At 30.3% G+C, this 24,592-nt stretch overlaps 2 long non-coding RNA genes across 3 annotated transcripts; both read right to left on the bottom strand.

Annotated features, from left to right (window-relative positions):
- Positions 1–1,258: 1,258 nt before the first annotated feature.
- LOC105328236 (uncharacterized) lies at positions 1,259–9,237 on the bottom strand. 2 transcript variants are annotated; one of them, XR_010709773.1, is made up of 6 exons: positions 7,904–9,237; positions 7,693–7,748; positions 6,605–6,767; positions 6,288–6,419; positions 5,733–5,852; positions 1,259–2,759 (listed from the first exon to the last, which is right to left on the bottom strand). It is a non-coding gene; the product is annotated as an uncharacterized lncRNA (long non-coding RNA). The 2 variants fall into 2 exon arrangements; XR_010709772.1 differs by having other exon boundaries at positions 6,605–6,736; positions 7,904–9,234.
- A 1,094-nt stretch (positions 9,238–10,331) lies between these two features.
- Positions 10,332–13,938, bottom strand: LOC136271781 (uncharacterized). The gene is made up of 4 exons (XR_010709774.1): positions 13,794–13,938; positions 13,299–13,357; positions 11,780–11,902; positions 10,332–10,884 (listed from the first exon to the last, which is right to left on the bottom strand). It is a non-coding gene; the product is annotated as an uncharacterized lncRNA (long non-coding RNA).
- Between the last annotated feature and the right edge of the window lie 10,654 nt (positions 13,939–24,592).

The following is a 24,592-nucleotide window of genomic DNA, read 5'->3' as shown; positions in this document are numbered from 1 at the left end:
GCTTTTATTGAGAATAAGGAGTCAGTCTTTGAGTAATAAGAGATGATCAATACGGCCAGGGATGATCACATTCAGTGAAAACAGAAGGGCTCTATGAAAAATTTGATCGCATCAGAACAGTATTTGATCACCTGATTATATTCAAGGAATAGTTCCTTTTTACGTTTATTTATATAAGTTTCATCAATTGTACATTTAAATATCAAACAACTCATTGATGTAATGTACAGAACAAAGTTAATATTTTTAATTGATGATCAGTTACACTTTTATGCAAAATAACCAAGTACGGTTAATCTTGCCACATTTTAAAATGCTCCTGAGAGCAACACATAAATGTAGGTGTGAAATAAATATGTATAATTTCAATACACAATAATTCATTTTTTTCACTTCATCTCTTCAATACACAAAGTTAGTTTAAACAATGCTTGATAATAAATTTATTTCATGAACTTGGAAACAAACACTATATATCAAGGAATAAGGAAATATGCTTCACCAAAAAAAAAATTATGGTTTCAAAACATTTCCTGCTAAAATATAATACAGAAATAAAACAATGCTCATTTTATTAAGTAAACAAGAGATGTTTGTGAAACACGTATGCCCCCCTCCCTTGGAGACATCCACAATGAAAATGAACGAAAACTGCAAATAACTGGAAAGTCCAAAGGGCATAACTCTGTCTAAAATCTATATATATATATATATATATATATATATATATATATATATATATATATATATATATATATATATAAAGTGGAAGGTGGAGCTCCAACAAAAGTGAATTTCTCTGTGCTTTATATATATCTGTATCATTCCCTATGGGCAGGTACATGTCAATTTGAGAGTTATTGCAATGTTTGTGCTTATTATATATGTTTGTATCTATGCAATGTGTATCGTTCCGATCCTCTCAAATTGTCGTTTAACTGTATTCCACCTGTATCTCAAGCGACTGTGTAGTGCGCGGCCAGCGCGCTAGGTTCCGTTCGTTATCGAAAGCTAGAATTTGTCTTGCCTAGATAGCCGAGTGGGGATAGAGGGGGCCGCTCACTGCTAGGAGAATGGGTTCCAGAGGCCGTGAGTTCAAGCCTCGGTCGGGGCAGAAGGTGGAGCTCCAACAAAAGTGAATTTCTCTGTGCAGAAATTTCTGCGACGAAACTGAACAAAAACTGCAAATAAATATAATTTTTCTACGTCCAAGGGGCATAAGTTTGTCGAAAAGTGTTCGATCATATCCAATATCACACGTGACCTAAATATTATTTAGATAAACATGTATACCAAATTTCATACCAATATGTGCATCCTCTGCGAAGAAAATAAACGAAAACTGCAAATAACTCGAATTTGTCTACGTTCTTTATCTGTGTTTGATTAAATCAAATTTCCTTCTTCCTTTCTTTATCTGTGTTTAATTAAGTCAAATTTCCTTCTTTCATACATAAGGTGTATATTTCAGAAATACAAACTGCATAATGTATACATTGTGTTTATTTCATACATCAATTCGTTATAAATTGAAAACAACACATATTATTACATATTAATATGCATGATCAAGGCACCCATTATTCTTTGTTAATGTAACTGTGAATATTTTCTATTTAAAAATACGATAAACAAACATGCTATTCTCTCTAACCGTGAAAAACAATAACCGCAGCATTCGACTTCCCTCCTTTTTAATCTCGGAACACCTCCGGTGTATTCAAAGTCGCTCAGATAAATTCAAAGTCCAGTAACTCTAATTTGTTAACCTGAATCGCATAAAAAGACAGTTGTCTTCGGTATAATTAAATACCTATATATTTACTGGCTTTGAGGAAAAAAGCAAGTTTATTGTCTCCCGAGACAACAACTATTTTACTTGGCCTCGTGAAAAAGTTGCTGTCTCGAGAGAAAACAAATTTGCTATCGTCCGCATAGCCATTGAATAGGTAATTCAATCACGGGTGATGTTGAAAGAGTTTTTCGGAAGTGTATAAGGGCATACAATTGTGTTTTTTTTTTGTTTTTTTTTAATAATTTATCACGGTCTTTTTTTAAACGTTTATCGATATCAATAGGATTCAAAACAACAGCTTTATTTTTATCAGCTTACTTCTGCATATTGAAGGTGTGCACAATAAAATTTTGAGTATCATTCCAGAAACATGCTTATCCATCAACATGTAAGGGAAATTGCAAGATAAAAAAGTTTTTCAGTCTTAAACCTACCTAAAAATGGGATTATTGTTGAAAAACGTCATTAAAGGAATGAATGTGACTTGGTTCTTTCTGTGCGGTATTTTGTTGAAATATTCTATTTCAAACAAAAAAAAACCTGTGTAATGTATACTCTTTGCGTATTCCATTATCAATTGGAAAACAACACCTACTATACAGGCGCAAATATGGTTTTCTTTTTATATATAAACAATGCAGAAACAAGCACGGTTTAGTATAATGTAGCATTGCCTTTTTGAACACTATTCCTCACATAACAAAAGCTTACATATTACCTAACGACGTTTTAAACATGTTTTAACGTATCCATGTTTTAAACAAAATATCTGTGAATCAGTCGGAAAAAAAAAATTAAATTGACTTAGTAAATGTGGCTATTATGAATATAATTTAATTAACAAAATATAGTAGAACATGAAGACACAACAATAGCACCGCTATAAACATTAGTCCTATTATGCAATAGACGAACACCTTGTTTACATGCCATGATTTGCCCTCTTGATGTGGTAGATACCATTCTAAAATATAGAAATGCCGATATAAATAAAACCTTTGTTGTTCTGAATTTTATTCCTAGGGTGACTTTATATCTTAAATAATGATTACCGGGTGTTTGGATAAACATGTAATTCCATAAGAATGTTTAAAAATGTCTTACAAGGGTTATTAAAAATACCTCATATATATATATATATATATATATATATATATATATAATATCATCTTCATCATATCATTTCTTTGATGTTGTTCCCTGTGTGTCCTGATAAAAAATGTTTATACTTATATACTTTCGCATTGCTAATGCTTTGTTGCAACCACTATTGAAATAAAACCACTATTGAAATAAATTATTTCAATAGTGGTTGAGAATGCATTTCATTAGAAAAATCACTTTGCAACCACTATTGAAATAAAACCACTATTGAAATAAATTATTTCAATAGTGGTTGGGAATGTATTTCATTTAAAGAATCACTTTACAACCACTATTGAAATACAACCACTATTGAAATAATATATTCAAATAGTGTTCCGGGATGTATTCCATTTTGAAAATCAATTTACAGACACTGTTGAAGTACAACTACTATTAGAATTATTTTTTCAATCGTAGCTTAGAATGAATTTCTTTATTAATATTACTTTGACAATTTATATTTTTTTCTTTACATTTCTCTTTCTAGAAACATATCATGTCCTATGATATTGTATATTATTTGCACAATAGTGAACATCTTGTAAATTGCCAGAACTTCTATTCAAGCCCCCTGTGTCTTGAATAATTTCTTTTTTATGATTATTATTATAAAATTAATATGACTATTAATATAAATTATTTCAATAGCGGTTGGGGGTGTACTTCACTACGACCACTATTGAAATATATTATTTCAATAGTGGTTAAGGATGCAAATCATTTCAACCACTATTGAAATAATTTATTTCAATAGTGGTTGGGGATACCTATCATTTCAACCACTATTGAAATAAAGTATTTCAATAGTGGTTGATGATGCATTTCAGTTTTATGTCTTTTATTATGTCTGTTTGTTACACTTTCCTTTCTGCTAGGGGAGTTTCTTAAGAGAAGAAGTATGTCTTATGAGATGATGAATTCAATTTTGATTATAATGTTCTTTGATTTACCTCAATATGGTCATGTTTCCCATACCATCTGTCATCTGGAACGGAAAGTGTTATGCACAGTCGGAATAATAGGCATTAAAATAACATCCTACCACAATTGAAATATTTTATTTCGATAATGGTTGTAATGAACCGCATCCTTAACCACCATTGAAATAAATTATTTCAATAGTGGTTGTTATGAAATGCAAACCTAACAACTATTGAAATAATTTATTTCAATAGTGGTTATAATGAAACGTATACCCAACCACTATTGAAATAATTTATTTCATTCAATATTGGTCTTAATGAAGTACATCCTCAACCATTATTAAAAATATCTATCTTAATAGAGATGTTCATTATTATATAAATCTATAATGATATATAAGCTATAAATTATTTTTAATATGCAGGGGTTTTGAATAGAAGTTCTGGCAATTTACAACGTTGTCTTCTAGTACAAATAATTTACAATTTCCATAAAACATGATATATCTATAGAAAGAGAAAGGTAAAGAAAAGATATGAACACAATTTCATATGTTTATCTGCGGGGATTGGTTATTTCTGCACAACAGTGGACATCCTAAAATTAGTACATTTATATCATAGATCCATTACTATTACCGTGAAATATGCAAGTCTTTAGTACCTTAATTGTGCATTTGAATTAGGTGTTAGATAAAAAGAAATGTATATGCATGTTTATTTGCAAGAATTGGTTATTTACTTCTACACAGTAGTGAAACTTGTAACATAATTGTGTATTTGATATTATTCGTTAGATTTCTTGCATTTCAAAATAGTTTGCAAATATGATTTACAACTTCTTTCCTTCCAAATGTGTTACAATAGTGATTACATAGTAATATTATTTTATAAAGTAATTCATTCCCATCAACGATAAAAAAAATAAATTAAATAGTAGTTGAACTTCAATGGTGTCTGTAAAATAGTTTTTATCATGAAATACATCCCCAATCTCTATTAAAATCATTACTTCAATAGTGGTTGTATTTCAATAGTGGTTGCAAAGTGATTTTTCTAATGAAATAAGTCCCCAACCACTATTGAAATATTTTATTTCAATAGTGGTTTTATTTCAATAGTGGTTACAAAGTGATTTTTCTAATGAAATACATTCCCAACCACTATTGAAATAATTTATTTCAATAGTGGTTTTATTTCAATAGTGGTTGCAACAATGCTTTGAATGTGTTTTATGCCTTATGTTACTTGAACTTCACTATTAGTATAAATTTTTGTAAACCAAAGAACATAGGGTACTTGTTAGTACAGAAATATTCTGCTTACAAGTTATATGTACTTTCTTACTACTTTTATTTGCACGAAATACCCTGTATATCTAATATTTTGTCTTGTATAACCCTATTCTTGGGACTGTAGCTTTTGTATATATGTTCGCACTTCATTCCGTTTTAAAAAACTTACAACTTTTTTGGTTAAAGTTATTTTTAGCCAAGACTCCTTTGGGTGGGGGATCCAATTTGCAATTGAATTGTAGCGATTTTATATTTTGTATATCCCACCCTTTTTTGATGATTGGCTTATCAGGGCCATACTTTTCTATGTTTTTTATGTAGGGGGTCAGATGCTATATTATATGTTGCCAAATATTTTGAAAATGTATTAGCGGTGTTTTTCTAGTCCCGTCGGACCCCCTCAATATTTACTGTGGGTTTTTTTTTTTACATCTTTGTCATTTATTTGAATAATTAGCCTATTTTCAATTTCAACTATGTTATGTGTTTCTATTTTCATCAAAAAATCTAGTGCAGTCGTCTTGCCTCTTAATAACGAAGGAACATAATATCATTTCTTCTAATTAAAATTACCGTCTCCTTTTATCATGGATACATTTCTCAGTGGTATTGTTGTTGTTTGGTTAGATAACATTAATCTGTCTTGACGCTTGAACTCTGTCGGCAATGCATTTGGCATCTCTTCAGAAGAAACTACAATACCAATATTCAAAAATATAGTGGACGAACAGTTTAATTTCAAACTGAGAATTGTTCAAAAGCCAAAAGCATGAAAATGTTTCATATGATTATTTTAAAGTGAACAATGATATTACAATCAAAATTCTTTATTTATCAAAAACAACCTCCATTCTGCATAATGCAGCTGTAAAGACACAAATATAGAAGATGTTTTACCTTGCTTGGAGTTATTTTTTAATATAAATTGGCATATCATCAATGATATCAAAGAATTAAAAATTAAAATATCTTATTTTTACATTTTGACCAACATTTCATAGCAACTTTGAAAATTAATTTTACAGATCTCTCAAAAATTATTTATTCTACTGAATATAAGTTATACGTCAACAGCAAAAGAAAAGCATTCATATTTCAATATCTAAATGACACATGCAATATCATTACTTAGTGTTAAGCATCCCTTGATGTGATTACAGTGCTGTTCATCACACGAACATTGAGACTGACATGTGATGCCATAGTTTGGGTAACGACATTTCTCACTACAAAAAGGACCATGATATCCAGAAGGACAATCTAAAAAAGAAATTAAAAACACATTTACATAAGCAAAAGCTCAATGTATATTTGTATTTGATGTCAAATAGCTCAAACTACATCCTACAATTTCAATTAAGCGTGTGTTTTTAATCCAAAAACAAAAGTGGCTATGAATTTTACAACTTATAAATGAACAAATTTTAAGTAAGATTAAGCATTACCCTTTCTTCTGCAACCTTGAACATAGTCACAGACTGACACATCACAAAAACAGTGTAACTGACACCCCTTGCCGTAGGTTGGATAGCGGCATGTATTACTGCAGTAGGGTCCAAAATATCCTGGTATACATTCTAATAAAAGGCGACTTAAAAGACCAGAAATCTTAAATGATAAAAAATCAAACAAAAACTCAAGAAAAAAAAGTTTAACAGTATAGATATGCATGTAAAACGTTTTACCCATTATTACTGATAAATATTGTATACATTAGCTAAATCATACATTGACAACTTTTGTATTTCCATTAAACTCGACTTCATGTATTTATATATCAACCAGGAAATCAAAGATTGTTTCCTCATTGTGTTTCCTTGTTTACGTTAAACATAATTAATGATTTTTTTCAAACATTAATTTCTATTGGCTTGTATATACATTTACAGTATACTTTAAAATGACTATACCTTAACGGTTTTGTTTATTTTATGAGAATTATAACACATAAAAAACTAATGTGATTTATACATTTTTTTGGATATTGCATTGATACATGTAATTAAGCCTTTTTCTATAAGGAAATGACGAGTTTGCCCCCAAAAAAGATTGACAGTGTGTTCAGAGTCGTGATCTAAACGAGAAGTATAATAGCTTAGCGTATCATGCATTAATCCGTGTATACTTTAAATATATCATTATACTTTGATATGAACATGTAATTTTTATGCTCTTTTCAAATTTCATAGATAATAATGGAATGGAATGGAAAGTTTCAAATTGTAATTACTTCATAAAAGTGTTTTACATGTACTACATGTATGAAAATGGTTTTTATAATTTGTCGTATTTGATTCAGTTTAGTTTTTTATGATTATTTTGATACATTGATGCGACTGTATATTTAAATTTTTAACTCTAGTTTCAAACCTCATTTTCTTATTTAAACAATCAAATGTGCAGGGAAATCTCAAAGCATTTGTACCCGATTCAGAAATTGAAACATTAACTTGCACTGCATCCTATAAATCCTTTCGATAATTTGATCAATGATTTCAAGTTATAATATACATTTGATATTTTTTGAACATACCTATACAACGACTTGATTTTCCGTCAATATGGTAGCGTAGACAGCACTTAAAAGGCCTATAACACAATTACATAAACATTACCCTAAAACATGGTCATGTAAATTCTTCAATTGTTGCATGAACACAATCAAAAACGGAATCCGGTCACGATTACAGTAATAAACATATCTTATAAATAGCGAAAATCAAATCAACATTAAGATTGCTTACGTGTGGCATGTCATAGCAAGCGTTAATGTCACTGCTAAAACTATAATATATATATATTCAATCCATCGCGTTTGTAGAATGTTACCCATTCTCATCAATAACGTAAATAAAACAATGAAATAATGTTGAAGCACTTGAAATAATTTTTATCGCTCCAATGGACAAGGAAATAAGAATGCAATTATGTAAAAGCAAAACATTTTCTAAAATTGGTCTGACGGACTTTAGACCTATCTGCTCTCAGTGTATGCACAATGTGAGAAGCATCGCATCGAAATTTTCAGAGCTCTATTCAAAACGCATGAAAACGCAAAACGGTAATTAAACAACTTTATTATCGCACGTTTAGGCAACACTTACAAAAGCAGAAGATAATAGAAAAACACTGTACCGCGCTGAAACAATAAAATGCGAAATCAAGCAATCGGTATGCTGCAAGTAGGCGTTAGCCAGTGGGAGGTAGCAAAACGTTTTGATGTCCTTCGCCATAGTACACCTGTTGTTGTGAGAGTTTTTATCCGACAGAATCAACAAGTGATTTTCCAAGACACGACCAACCGTTTGTGCCAACTCCACGTCACCAAAGACACATATGCAAACGTCATTTGCGAGAACATTTCACGTTGCCTCACCGTGGTCGCAAAGACCACGGCGGGGTAAATTACACAAAATTTCCTAAAAAACGAACGACATTAACGTCCTTAATTTGTCTGTTTTGTTCCTTGACTCAATCGTGCATTTGTTGGACGAGCTGGTGACATGTTTGCACTGCCTTCAGCTTCGCTTCAGTCTTGGGTGGTATAATATCCCTCAAAGGACCATTCAAAGTGTCTGCAAGTCAATGACATGCCCCCTTCGAACATTCAGCAATGCTAATGGAAAACACAAGTATTCCCGTATTAATGGCCAAAATTAAACCGCATTTGTGACGTACCCTTATTGTTATTTTTTATGATTGTAGCCTCTTGAAATAAAATGATACAAAAAATTAATCAACATTGAAAAATTGTACATGATATATGTATACCAGATATTATTGGTTAATGATATATATGGGTAAAATAATTATGAATTAAATTTCTTCTAATGTCTGTCAGTATATTTAAGAATGAATGGAACAAGATTGATTTTTTTCATCTAGGTCCAATGTCAAGTGTCACATATAAGCATCTAAACATTTTTTACAGTTCTGATATATTTCAATTTGCTACCATACGTTCAGACGCGACCTATATTTCATTTTTTTCCTATGTTACCTATCTCTACAATGTGAATATTCTCACTAAGTAATCCACAAATTATATTTTCATGATATATGCTACGTTTGATTGAGATATAAAGAATTTAAATAAAAACAATTACATGACTTTATATTTATGCATTTATATCCATTTTGCATGCTATTTGAGAAAAAAATAAATAAATGTATGCTAGCTCCGCAAAGAGCCTGGTAGTGTACCCTAAATTTTTGGGAATTAATAGGTTGAAATGTTAATAAATACGGAATGGCATATCAACGAAAATTATATAAATTGAGGAACGTCTCGTGAATGATCAGCATTAATGCCAATGAATCTTCTGCGAAAAGATTGTTTTAACTGAATAATGTGCAGCAGTAAGATATGTTAATATAAGTTAGTAAAAAAGTGCGTAGACATCCATACCCTAAGAATATGATATACTATTATGAACATGCGGGTGCTACAGGTGAATTTGTAGAGGTTTTTTTTAAATGCGCAATCCTGAATAAAGAATCATGAATGAAAAAAAGCCTAAAAAAATACATTCAATTTCTTTCTTTTCCTATAGATATAAGAATCCATTTAGTTTGTTCAGTCAGTTGCTAATGTTCTCATCACAAGTGTTTGTAAAATACTATCGTGATGTTTTTGTTTGAAAAAATGCATACACGTACGTATGATTTTGTTTTACTTAGTTGATGTTAATGTTATTAGAATTTCTTGCATCTAATTGTTCTTGTCATTCAATGTGCAAATGAGATGTGTATGTTGTTATATTTAGCTCAAAAGAAGTGTAAATCCCGTCATTTGCCTGAGTTTTAAAGTAATATCTTAATAATATTTAATATAGTAACCACTATTATTATTATATAGCATAATTTAATATAGTAACCACTCTATTGACATGAGTCATACAAATATTTTATCTTGATATCATAAAAAAAATTGATCTTGTTAAAGTTTATATCCGAAAAAGAAGATCAAGAATGAAATACGCTTACATGTATATAAACATATATACATCAGTGTTATAAAAGTACGTTACTTCTTATAGCAGCATTCAAAACAGTTAAGGGTTTTAACAGTCAAACAACAAATCTAAGACATACATGTATCATGCTGATCAATTACTATTTTAGGAAAGCTGCGTATTAGAAAGTATTTTTATCGCTGTTTTTTTCTCTCCATCTATTATAGTTAATGTAATAAAAGGAAAAATGTAAAAAATAATTTTCCCTCGTGTATTTCAACTAATAGGTATTTTTGTTTAAAATATTAACAAATAGTATTTATTTACATAAGACTAATGTTTTATTAGATTATAAATTTATGGTTTACTAGTAATAGAATTTCCCTGTACGGAAATTGTTCGTCCTGTCTACTCCAATGCATAATGTACACATTGTGTGTATTTTTACATGTATAATCAAATGAAACAACAGATTATATTACATAAGGGCTAATGGCTTTTATTTTCATGTAAACAATGCAGAAAGTTTATTTAATTCCTTCAAGTACTCTGTTCCTGACTTCCGCATAGTCTAATATTGTTTAACAGCTGTATATTGGTGTTAAATTGCCATTTTAATTATGGCTTTAATGGACACAGTTTAATCACAACACATAATACAATATGAAGACACACCATCGCCAATGCTAGACATAAGAGTCCTATTATGCAATAGACTAACACTTTGTTTGCACGCCATGAGTCATCCTTTTCATTTGGTAGATACAATTCTAAAAATATTGACACACAGAATGAATAAAAACTTTGTGAATGTTTACACGAGGATAATAATCAGATCTTCAAATCATATTATTCGAATACAAAATATATATATTTACATTTTCTACTGTCTTAACGATAACACTACGAATCAATTTTGAATCCTAAACCCAATACTTTCATAAAAGGTGAACGACACAATATGGGCGTGTCTTATAGCATAACCGAAAAACGCTGTTGCCTGCGCCCCGTAGTAATACATAGCATGTGCTACATGAACAAATAGTGGCTTTATTTTACGTTGTTTTAAAGTGTAGAAATTGGAAATGATTTAGATATAAGTAATAAGGAATCATTTCTTGAATATATAATATGAGGTGATAATTTCGGTCGGAGCGTGGTCAAATGTATCATAAGGCTCTTTGTGGTTTTTTAAATTGAATTTGACCACGCCCCGAGCAAAATTATCATCTCATACATGTAATACTCAAAAATTGATTCCTTATTCCTTAAATGATTACTTATCCATCGTTTATATAGCCTAGGCGTTTTCTCTCTTACATTTTTATGTTCAAAGTATTGTAGTAATTTAAAAACTTGATATCGAATCGATAACATTTTATTTGTCAGCTAATCATTTTTGGCCACAAATAGAATAAAAACGACAGAAAAGGTTTACATTGATTTGGATATACAGTATGTAAGGTCATTTTATTTGTATATTCTCGATTATATTTCTAAAATAATCTATGGAACACGGAAAAGTGAATCGCCTTTGTTTCATTTATAATTAGAAGCACTCAAAATATCATCGAATAAAATTACTTATCCTTTTAACATCAGGGGCGTTGAAAAGAACAATTTATTTAGACTCTTCCTTAATTTTTTATTCAATAGTACATGTACCGTCTCCTTTAGTTGTATTTTCTTCTCTCATTGTTGTTTTAGCTGTTGTTTGGTTTGATAAAAGTAACTTATCTTGTAAATATTCTGTCGGCAATTCATTTGGTATCTTTACAGATGATGAGACTACAAAAAAGATATTCAAAGTGTTATTTGGCGCCTAGCTAATATCATTGTGTCATTTATTATATTTTAGCCGATACCTGAAACGAACATTGTTTTATCATAAATGCACATGTCCATATTGTATTTTCTTTTTAAGATTTAAGTGGATTTTTTTTTCTTAAAAAAAATAAATATCAAAATCTGCAATATCTGATTAACTTTCATTTGCGTTATATTTGCATTGCTTTTCTTGATACAGGCATATTTAAACAAAAAAAGCTTTCTTTTTGTCAATATTTGATTTGATTCAGATGCAGAATGTAATAAGTAATTGTGTACTGGTACTGTAATTGTAACGGGGTTAGCTTTTAAAAAAGCTAAGAAAGTCATCCAGCGGAATATCAATTATAGGTTATAAAAAATTAATATCCTTTCTATTAAAATATAAGATATACAGTTTCAAAAACAATTCAAATATACGGTTGTACATTTAGTATGCACCTTTATTTTTTATGGCTGAAGGTGAGAAGACAAGCAGGTAGCCGTGTGCAGTGTTTGACTGCACACCTACCTATTACTTAAAGTTGTATTTTTTTCCAATCACTAAGAGAGTCGGGAAGATACATGAATATATTCGGACTCGGGACCACGGCTGTGGTCAATACCCATGGACATTCTTTCAATACGACGATGCGCAGTTTGACCCAGAAACTGACCAGTTTCATGACCATTACGAATTTATCTAACACGAACTGTCTAATTTCTTCCCAGAATTCCAATTTACGCAAGCGCAATTAAAGATTCATTCCAACTTAATTAGTCAGCCCGCAACCCCTCAGTAAATATCGGGCTTGGAATATAGAACATATAAACATAATAACTATAAATTTTAATAAATAAAGATATTATCATTTAAAAAAGGATCAAGGTCTGGAAATATGTAAATATATCTTTTACTTTCTGAGGTAAGATTGATTGCAAAAGTTTTCAAACGCTGTCCTCCTCGCCTGCTTGACTGTTTACATTTGATTTCACATAGAAAGGATATAATCTTGCTTACTGCATAATTTTACAAATTAAGCCAAAGTGTATGGTATTTTTTTTTCAAAGCTATTATGAGAAGATTTTATGTATTGTTTATGATAATTATAAGACGGTTTTGTTGCAAAGCATTTATAAAAAAAAAAGAGAGTTAAAAAGTCTACTAAAACATTGAAAATCAGTTTTTACAACTTTAAACTTTTTGCTTATCATAAAGTGGTACAAAAGGTAATGATATAAATGGTTTGATATATGGATAAAAGTGATTTAATTTTTACTTAAGAATTTAGAAGAAGGAATGATCTTACGTGTCATACCTTTCCTAAATCAAGATACGAATTACTTGTTTAGTAGGTGGAGAAAATGAATTACTTACTGTTGACAATAGCACTGGTCTTATTAGCAAGTGACACTCCAGGAAACCGCCGAAGATACCTGAAAACATCGCAAAAATCTTGATAATTCATAGAAATGACCGATTTTTTGTTTCTAGTAAACTAAACATGTAAAAAGTTTTTTGCATGATGTTTGTCCTGTGTTAAAGCGTATATCACCCAGTTTGTGGGGTTATTTTTTTAAATTTGCGTTACATTAACAAACTTTTAGAAGGCCAAATTAAATTAAATAAAAGAATCTTTTCAGACTGTGCACGAATATTTCACTGACACTCCAATATTTGAAATTCAAAACATGGTTATATTTATTTTACAAAATTTATCAATACCACTGAGATTGCAATAGTTTTCAAACGTTATATACGATTGAAGAACGACATATATTTAATCAAAAATGTTTATATAGTCAACTAGGTAGATTTTTAAAATGTCACCACGAAGTATAATCCATTTGTTCATGCATACAACGTACTTACCAAAATAAATCAAAACATTCTAAAGTTGGCAGTGAAACAAGGACTAATATGGCAGCGGAGGAAAATAAAAAATAAAATTTCAGAGCCATATTGCTGGCAAGTTTGACATTTTAAATTAATATGTTTAATGAAAGTGCTTTTCAGTGTTGACCCTTAATATTTAAAGTGTTAAATACGGATATAGTCAAATTTTAATTTCCAGCGTATGAATACAATGTGATGCCGATTCAGATCTTCCAATAACAACATTTAGGCAATGTAACTATCATAATTTGTCTGTTTTATATCTAAGTAAGCCACATTGATTTCTACATGGGTCAATCACGGAAGATTTGATACTTTATTATGCTTACAGATAGAATACATTATGTTCGAAAATGTTCAGACAGTGTAGCTGTCAATTCATCTACACATTTACATGCGGACGCAAACACAAATTTTGTTAAGTTCCTCCTTAATTTTAGTGAAAATGATCAAGCTGTTGCAGCACAAACTATTACTCATTATAGTTTTAATAATATTACAACATTAAAATATCTTCCGTAATTTTAGTCAGCCTCGTTGTCCCCTTTTTTAGAATTTTACGTAGAATATTTTAATTTCACGCTTTTTAGAATAATGCATTTTTATGGCAAATTTGATTTTCAACCATTGATTATGGGAGTTTAAAATTTACTTTGAAAATGCTTTTTATACATTGAGTCTCCATTTACGAGTTACCCCACTATTTAATTTTTAATGTACATTCTATACAACGTCCAAGTGTTCACCCAGTTTAATGTATTTCTGACATAAAATAAGGACATCTATTTGCCTCGTTGTCGCGGTGACTGATTTCCATTTTAATTTCAAATTTTTAAAAACGATGCATTGACCTTGACTTCTAGTTGCAACCCGATACCTTGACCTTGACATTTGCTAAATATCAAAAACACTTCCGGTTTGGTTGAATTTAGCTCAGAGATTTTGGATTGTTTTAAAATACCGATGAAAAGACGAACACTTTTGGAAGAAAATTTTTTTATAACGTCGTTTGCCTCGATTACTTCATCTTTAATACAATGTCGAGTCCAAAAAAAATCCAGGGAGTTTAAAATCACTACCATATGTCGTGGAAACAATGCAGAAACCAATATTCTAACAGCTATAGTTGTTTTGTAAATGATCATTTTTTTAATAAATCACAAAAAATTGTCATTATAATAAGCATCCACAGAAAAATACCAATTTATAAATAATGTTTTAACAGTTCGTCACTGGTAATTGATTTCAATCGTTGTTGTCTTATTTTATCTATGCTTTTGGTAAAAGGACATTAGTTACCATGATGAAAAGACATCAGTTACAAAATGAATTTTCTATTATTTTATTTGTAATTTTCAAATTATTCTATTTATCAGGGTGAACACTTAGAAGTTTTGTTGAGTGTATATTATGAAGACGTCGTTAGTAATATGTCTGGTCTCGTAATGTTGTAGTCTTCATTTAACTAAACATTGCTAATTTATATTGAATTTTATTATCATAACATTACATTGATATCAAATTCATAATTTTGACATATTTCAATAACATTCCAACTTTACACACAAAAAATTATTATCATTTCATTATATTACGTAGACTTACGTAATATTATGTTTTATAATGATACTTAATGTGTTACAATGTTATGTAATAAATAAAATTAGGCTGGTGGTAAAAAGCAACATATATCACTCATTGTTTTGTCATTGAATTTATTAGTGCCTTGAAATCAAAACAAAACAAAGAAATGAAAATTACAAAGATTAACAAAATAATTCTTAACCTGATGTTCTTCTATTCAATACATGAATATTTAATTGCAACATTTTCCTTTTTCTTGAAAAAAGGTGTTTTGACTAAGAGTGTCAAGATATAATCACAGTGTCAATAAATGAAATCAACAATTATACAGTTCTCTTGGTATTCACATCTTTAACCCTATCCGAGAGTCTTCTTTACTATGTTTTTGCATTATTTATATATAAGTATCATTTTGAAAAAAAAAACAGAAACAAAAACAAAAAAACTTTTACAAAAAATAGTATAATGAAGAATAAACAATGGTCATTCCTTATAAAAAAATATACAGCAATTATTTTTTCTATTAAAAGGCTTTTTGCATATCACAAACTAATGGATAAAAAATCGTATACAGCATATGATTTACTATGAATGACAAAAGTTATATGCACCCAATTCTTATTTAAATCTAATGAAATGGTACCTTATAAAGATTATCGGTCAGTGTTTCATGCACATTTATTTAGTACCTACCAGGCTATATCAAGCCCGTTTAAGTTTATTTTGCTGTTTTGTTACTGTAAAAAAAGAGCATGTTAGAGGGAAAACAGTTAATGTCTTTAAAGTTCATTTTTATAACTTTATTCTTAGTGTTATATATACAGCTTCCTGACTTTTGTTTTGCTTTGAAAACTATTTGTCTTCATTATCGTAATATTGGACAAAACTTTTCAGTTTTGTACATGCCACAAATACATGTAGCCACCATGTACTATTTCATTATGTTCTAATTTGAAACACGTTTTTAAGAATCAAAAAAGTACCCTTAAGATACAATTGCATATTGATGGATAGGTTTAAGTTGTATTTTTTCAATGAATCACATTTTAATTTTAAAGGAAAAAATCTTGTCTTAAAATAGTTTAATTCTGTATACTATTAATATTGGTACATGAAAAGTACAAACATATCATTGTCAGGGTGTTTTTTTCAGGGATTATCTCAAATGGGTATATAAATACCCTATATATAAGTATATATACAACTGCAACTTTAAATTCTTGTTTGAAAAATAGAATAAACGTTACTTTCTAAATTCTGTCAAAATCATTAGGAAACAAAGTTATTAGAATTTTCATACAATTAAATCAAAATTCAGTATTTGAGTTTATTTTGATTAATTTTACTTTTTTGCCGCCAAGTTACAAACTTTATATTGATGCTCTGATGGTGATTTAAATTAACAGCCCTCAAATACGAAAACAAGTTATATGTATTCATATTTTGTCAATCGACCTATTGCGTGCTGAATTCACATCTTTATGATAGGAATTCAATGTCGTGAATGAGATCAGTGTATCTCAGCTATAGATATAATATCGGTTATTGATAACGTGTAATGAAGTGTTTGTAACAATTAAACAATATGGTAGAAATCGAGTCATAAAATGTAGTGCATACATTCATGAAATATTTTAAGGTATCTATCGATATTAACGTGCATATAAATACATCAAAATTAAAATACTTTCATCGGTATAGAATTTTCAAATTTTACAATATCTAAAAGGTAAAATATTGTAAAACCCTCAGCGGAATTCGAACTCATGACTTGCAGTTTCGTAATAAACCCTTTAAACCACTGCGCTACACTGTTAGGTGACAATATTGGGTAGGAAACTACTAATATTATTACACTTGGTTTTATTGTTTATTTTGATAAAGAATACACCACAACATGAAAGTGTCCCATACCACCTTAAGTCATTTTGAACGAATTTCATCTATACAAATGTAGCAGGCCTTTCATTTAATCTAAGATAAATTGCAATGATGACAAAGACAGCAGATATCAAAATGCAAAGACTAATAAACATTTCATTAAATGTCCTGGTAATGTATGGTAGCACAGACGAACAATTCACTAACACACCTGAAAATAAATATTTAAATATGAATGTGGTAACATAGACAAAATAAACTTATATGCATCATTTTTTAAACAAATAATAAATATTAAAAAACAAAATTAGTATCTTCAACGTTTCAACCTCTTTTCAGAGACGGTAACAATAAAAAAATGGATCACTGGCTTACAAATTTAACCTGGGTATAGTAAAAAGTCAGGATGCACTAAAATTCAATGAAGATATCAGTACATGGAAACATCAAATAACAAATTATGACATTTGATAGAGTATAGATCACCCAAAGATATAAAGGGAGACGGGTATTTTTGGTCACCTGCACAAGTAAATACGGAATTACAAAAAATATACCAATTAAGGGGAAATGAGAATGGCCATAGAATTCAAACTTTATAACAGCAATGGGCAAATAGGTTTATATTTGATACAAGTAAGGAATAATGTTTACCATTCCTTGTTTGTGTTGATAATCTATCTAAATTATGAGCCTAATAGGTCAAAGAAACTATTATGAAAAAGGTCTAGGAGCTTCGGGTATCGGCAGAGGAGGAAAAGGGACTGCCATTGGGCTTTATTCCAAAGGAATATAGACCAGTGCGAATCGAGCAGTACCGCCCGGTTTAGCACTATATTTTAGGATGTAGACCGATAGTCTACGAATGGAATTAAACATAATTGGCCTTGATATGCCTTGGTGTTGGTGTAGGAAATCCAGACAAATGATGCTATTGTAATTAAAGTAAGGGGAGTAAGGGTTGTCAGGTATAACACACATACTTGTATGGATAATATGATTTTTTGGAACCGAGAATTTAAAATTTGTATTACTCAACCTGTGAACATATATGCGCGGATCCATAAAAATGCTTTAGAGGTTGCGGAGATATCAAGGTTTTACGGAGAAAAGGGGGTTCGAGGCGCTAATTTTACTATTTAATTTAAGAATGTTAAAAAATGGTGATATTCCCGAGAATATGAATAAGTACATACATGTAAATAAAATTATAAATGATAAAAAACAACATTTGTTTTATATGAAAGTGGTCATAAAATGACTTTGTGTATAAACGTAACACATTTTAGTGATGTAGTGTAGATATATAGAGAATAATACATGCCATTTTCCATATCACAGCAAATATCAGCCTAAGACTCCAATATCAGTCCTAGGGCCGAAGGTCCGAGGGATGATATTGGTCGAGGGCTGATACAGGCTGTGATATGGAAAAGGGTTATTTTTATATATATTACTTAGTAAACAATTTTTTTTAAAAGCATCAACTTGAACAAATTGATTTTAAATATTATTTAAAAGATAGAGTTTACATGTATTTAACATAAATAAGATCTTATTGTGTCAACAAACATGAAGCTACAGAACCGGAATATCCTCGTGTTTTGAAAATAACTGCCCCAAAACTGAAGCTTTCAACTCAACTGCTTTTAAATATGTCGACTGTAAGAAATCTTTTTTTTTTTCGTTTGTTAAAATGCACAATTGCGGAGACAGAAAAAAGGGCAGAGCAGTTCCACAACGATTGTGATACAGATCCGTATCAGCCGTAGGGCTGATAACTTGTATGAGTTTTGTGCTGCCATCAGTATCACATAATTATGCAAAAAATCTGTATTCATTACTAAGTATGTAATAAAACGCGATATAAGATCGCCCTACTTCATTTCTGTTTACTGTCTATAAATAATGTCTTACCTTCCTCTAAAGTTTTATTGAAATATGATTCATATTTTGTTGATTTTTGTAGAACTGTTGCTTGTTCTTCAGCTGTCGTACCAGCCATCACATCTAAATAAAAACGACATTTCTGAACCAAACATCGTTTTGGACAAAACCGGGCCCCATTATCAGACAGTTTTACAGTAGACACAAAATATAAGTATATAACACTTACATTATGTATAACTATACATAATGTATATGATAATGTACATATTTTATTTGATTTAATTCATTTTTAAACATGTTTATCACAATTTTGTGGTCGGTGTTTTAAAAGCATATGTGTTTGTGTATTTGGCAGAGACAGGAAGATATAGAGACTTTTAAGATGACTGTGACATCGAAACTTTGTATATCACAATTATGTATACGATTAACCTTCCATATATACTGCATTTGTTGAATCCGGTAAAACGTGTATTTGGTCTTCAACGGTGTTATCATTTGTCACGCCTAAATTGAAATTAAAAAAAAACACCAAGGTATTTCAGGCACGTAGCATCAGTGTGTGCCCCCCCCCCCGACTTATTCACGCAGGAACTAATTTTCAGAAATTAACATATAAAAAATTGAATTATCACGGAGTTGCCCCCCGTTTTTATGGTTTACTAAGAATGACAGAAGATATATGCACCCATTTTTATTTAAATTTAATAAAATGGTACCTTATTAAGATTATCGAATAGTGGTTCATGCACATATATATAGTACTTACCAGGCTAACTCAAGCCCGTTCACATTTGACAGGGAATGAAGTATATATAGAAAAATAAAACAATTATTGAGCTTTTTAGGTTTATTTTGCTGTTTTGTTACTGTTAAAAAAAGCGCATGTTAGAGGGAAAAAAGTTAATGGTTTTAAAGTTCATTTTTATAACTTTATTCTTAGTGTAATATATACAGCTACCTGACTTTTGTTTTGCTTTGAAAACTATTTGTCTTCATTATCGTAATGTTGAACAAAACTTTTCAGTTTTGTACATGCCACAAATACATGTAGCCACCATGTACTATTTCATTATGTTCTAATTTGAAACACGTTTTTAAGAATCAAAAAATTGCATATTGATGGATAGGTTTAAGTTGTAATTTTTTCAATGAATCACATTTTAATTTTAAAGGAAAAAATCTTGTCTTAAAATAGTTTAATTCTGTATACTATTAATATTGGTACATGAAAAGTACAAACATATCATTGTCAGGGTGTTTTTTTCAGGGATTATCTCAAATGGGTATATAAATACCCTATAGATAAGTATATATACAACTGCAACTTTAAATTCTTGTTTGAAAAATAGAATAATCTAAATTCTGTCAAAATCATTAGGAAACAAAGTTATTAGAATTTTCATACAATTAAATCAAAATTCAGTATTTGAGTTTATTTTGATTAATTTTACTTTTTTGCCGCCAAGTTACAAACTTTATATTGATGCTCTGATGATGATTTAAATTAACAGCCCTCAAATACGAAAACAAGTTATATGTATTCATATTTTGTCAATCGACCTATTGCGTGCTGAATTCACATCTTTATGATAGGAATTCAATGTCGTGAATGAGATCAGTGTATCTCAGCTATAGATATAATATCGGTTATTGATAACGTGTAATGAAGTGTTTGTAACAATTAAACAATATGGTAGAAATCGAGTCATAAAATGTAGTGCATACATTCATGAAATATTTTAAGGTAACTATCGATATTAACGTGCATATAAATACATCAAAATTAAAATACTTTCATCGGTATAGAATTTTCAAATTTTACAATATCTAAAAGGTAAAAAATTGTAAAACCCTCAGCGGAATTCGAACTCATGACTTGCAGTTTCGTAATAAACCCTTTAAACCACTGCGCTACACTGTTAGGTGACAATATTGGGTAGGAAACTACTAATATTATTACACTTGGTTTTATTGTTTATTTTGATAAAGAATACACCACAACATGAAAGTGTCCCATACCACCTTAAGTCATTTTGAACGAATTTCATCTATACAAATGTAGCAGGCCTTTCATTTAATCTAAGATAAATTGCAATGATGACAAAGACAGCAGATATCAAAATGCAAAGACTAATCAACATTTCATTAAATGTCCTGGTAATGTATGGTAGCACAGACGAACAATTCACTAACACACCTGAAAATAAATATTTAAATATGAATGTGGTAACATAGACAAAATAAACTTATATGCATCATTTTTTAAACAAATAATAAATATTAAAAAACAAAATTAGTATCTTCAACGTTTCAACCTCTTTTCAGAGACGGTAACAATAAAAAAATGGATCACTGGCTTACAAATTTAACCTGGGTATAGTAAAAAGTCAGGATGCACTAAAATTCAATGAAGATATCAGTACATGGAAACATCAAATTACAAATTATGACATTTGATAGAGTATAGATCACCCGAAGATATAAAGGGAGACGGGTATTTTTGGTCACCTGCACAAGTAAATACGGAATTACAAAAAATATACCAATTAAGGGGAAATGAGAATGGCCATAGAATTCAAACTTTATAACAGCAATGGGCAAATAGGTTTATATTTGATACAAGTAAGGAATAATGTTTACCATTCCTTGTTTGTGTTGATAATCTATCTAAATTATGAGCCTAATAGGTCAAAGAAACTATTATGAAAAAGGTCTAGGAGCTTCGGGTGTCGGCAGAGGAGGAAAAGGGACTGCCATTGGGCTTTATTCCAAAGGAATATAGACCAGTGCGAATCGAGCAGTACCGCCCGGTTTAGCACTATATTTTAGGATGTAGACCGATAGTCTACGAATGGAATTAAACATAATTGGCCTTGATATGCCTTGGTGTAGGTGTAGGAAATCCAGACAAATGATGCTATTGTAATTAAAGTAAGGGGATTAAGGGTTGTCAGGTATAACACACATACTTGTATGGATAATATGATTTTTTGGAACCGAGAATTTAAAATTTGTATTACTCAACCTGTGAACATATATGCGCGGATCCATAAACATGCTTTAGAGGTTGCGGAGATATCAAGGTTTTACGGAGAAAAGGGGGTTCGAGGCGCTAATTTTACTATTTAATTTAAGAATGTTAAAAAATGGTGATATTCCCGAGAATATGAATAAGTACATACATGTAAATAATATTATAAATGATAAAAAACAACATTTGTTTTATATGAAAGTGGTCATAAAATGACTTTGTGTATAAACGTAACACATTTTAGTGATGTAGTGTAGATATATAGAGAATAATACATGCCATTTTCCATATCACAGCAAATATCAGCCTAAGACTCCAATATCAGTCCTAGGGCCGAAGGTCCGAGGGATGATATTGGTCGAGGGTTGATACAGGCTGTGATATGGAAAAGGGGTATTTATTACATATTACTTAGTAAACAATTTTTTTTTAAAAAAGCATCAACTTGAACAAATTGATTTTAAATATTATTTAAAAGATAGAGTTTACATGTATTTAACATAAATAAGATCTTATTGTGTCAACAAACATGAAGCTACAGAACCGGAATATCCTCGTGTTTTGAAAATAACTGCCCCAAAACTGAAGCTTTCAACTCAACTGCTTTTAAATATGTCGACTGTAAGAAATCTTTTTTTTTTTTTCGTTTGTTAAAATGCACAATTGCGGAGACAGAAAAAGGGCAGAGCAGTTCCACAACGATTGTGATACGGATCTGTATCAGCCGTAGGGCTGATAACTTGTATGAGTTTTGTGCTGTCATCAGTATCACATAATTATGCAAAAAATCTGTATTCATTACTAAGTATGTAATAAAACGCGATATAAGATCGCCCTACTTCATTTCTGTTTACTGTCTATAAATAATGTCTTACCTTCCTCTAAAGTTTTATTGAAATATGATTCATATTTTGTTGATTTTTGTAGAACTGTTGCTTGTTCTTCAGCTGTCGTACCAGCCATCACATCTAAATAAAAACGACATTTCTGAACCAAACATCGTTTTGGACAAAACCGGGCCCCATTATCAGACAGTTTTACAGTAGACACAAAATATAAGTATATAACACTTACATTATGTATAACTATACATAATGTATATGATAATGTACATATTTTATTTGATTTAATTCATTTTTAAACATGTTTATCACAATTTTGTGGTCGGTGTTTTAAAAGCATATGTGTTTGTGTATTTGGCAGAGACAGGAAGATATAGAGACTTTTAAAATGACTGTGACATCGAAACTTTGTATATCACAATTATGTATACGATTAACCTTCCATATATACTGCATTTGTTGAATCCGGTAAAACGTGTGTTTGGTCTTCAACAGTGTTATCATTTGTCACGCTTAAATTGAAATTAAAAAAAAAAAACCAAGGTATTTCAGGCACGTAGCATCAGTGTGTGCCCCCCCCCCGACTTATTCACGCAGGAACTAATTTTCAGAAATTAACATATAAAAAATTGAATTATCACGGAGTTGCCCCCCGTTTTTTGTGAGTCTGTAAAAAATGGGAATGAAGGTTACCCCCCCCCCCCTGGATTAGGATGTTGAAGTTTTGGAAAGTTCTTTTTTCATTTTTTTTTTTGCTTGTCAAGATTTCTTTGGATGAGTCTGCACCCACCCCCTCACTTTCAAAAACGATGCTAAGTACCTGCTTTGATGTTAATATGCATTATAAGGAAAGCCGATATTAACAGGATGTTGACATTCGATTGGTTCAAAAATAGACCACAATATATGGCATGCCTTAACGGATATTGTGTATCAAAGTTCCAAGCATTTAAAATAAACAAAGTCGTCATATAACAGGAAGTTGACATCAAATTCGTAGAATAATGGATCCCACCATATGACTAGCCTTACCAAAGAGTGTGTTTAAATTTCAAGCATCTGCGATTGATAGTTGCTGAGAAAAATGCGACAGAAATGTTTTGTTTCGGACAGACAGAGACATCGATACATAGAGTTTATGCAGATCCCATTGTTAAAGTAACCTCCGTTAATTGATACTGCATTTGTTGATTTTCGTAAATTGCTAATTGTTAACATTTGTCACTTCTGGGAAGTTGGATATATTTTGCTGATGGTTAAAGTGTTATTCATATACAAACAAATATACCAACAGAGTACAGAAGAACACGAAGATTGACACAAGAAACACAAAATAGATAGATAGATAGATAGAACGATAAATAGATAGAACGATATATAGAACGATAGAACGATAGATAGATAGATAGATAGATAGATGATAGATAGATAGATAGATAGAGAGATAGAGAGATAGAGAGAGAGAGAGATAGATAGAGAGATAGATATACGCTTTACTTTTACGAATAAAAATTAACAATTCAACAAAAGCAATTCTTACTTGG

The sequence above is a fragment of the Magallana gigas genome, chromosome 9 (assembly GCF_963853765.1).
Source record: "Magallana gigas chromosome 9, xbMagGiga1.1, whole genome shotgun sequence".
NCBI classification, from domain to species: domain Eukaryota; kingdom Metazoa; phylum Mollusca; class Bivalvia; order Ostreida; family Ostreidae; genus Magallana; species Magallana gigas.
Note: the sequence above shows the minus strand (reverse complement) of the source record. Positions and strands in the feature narration are given on the sequence as shown.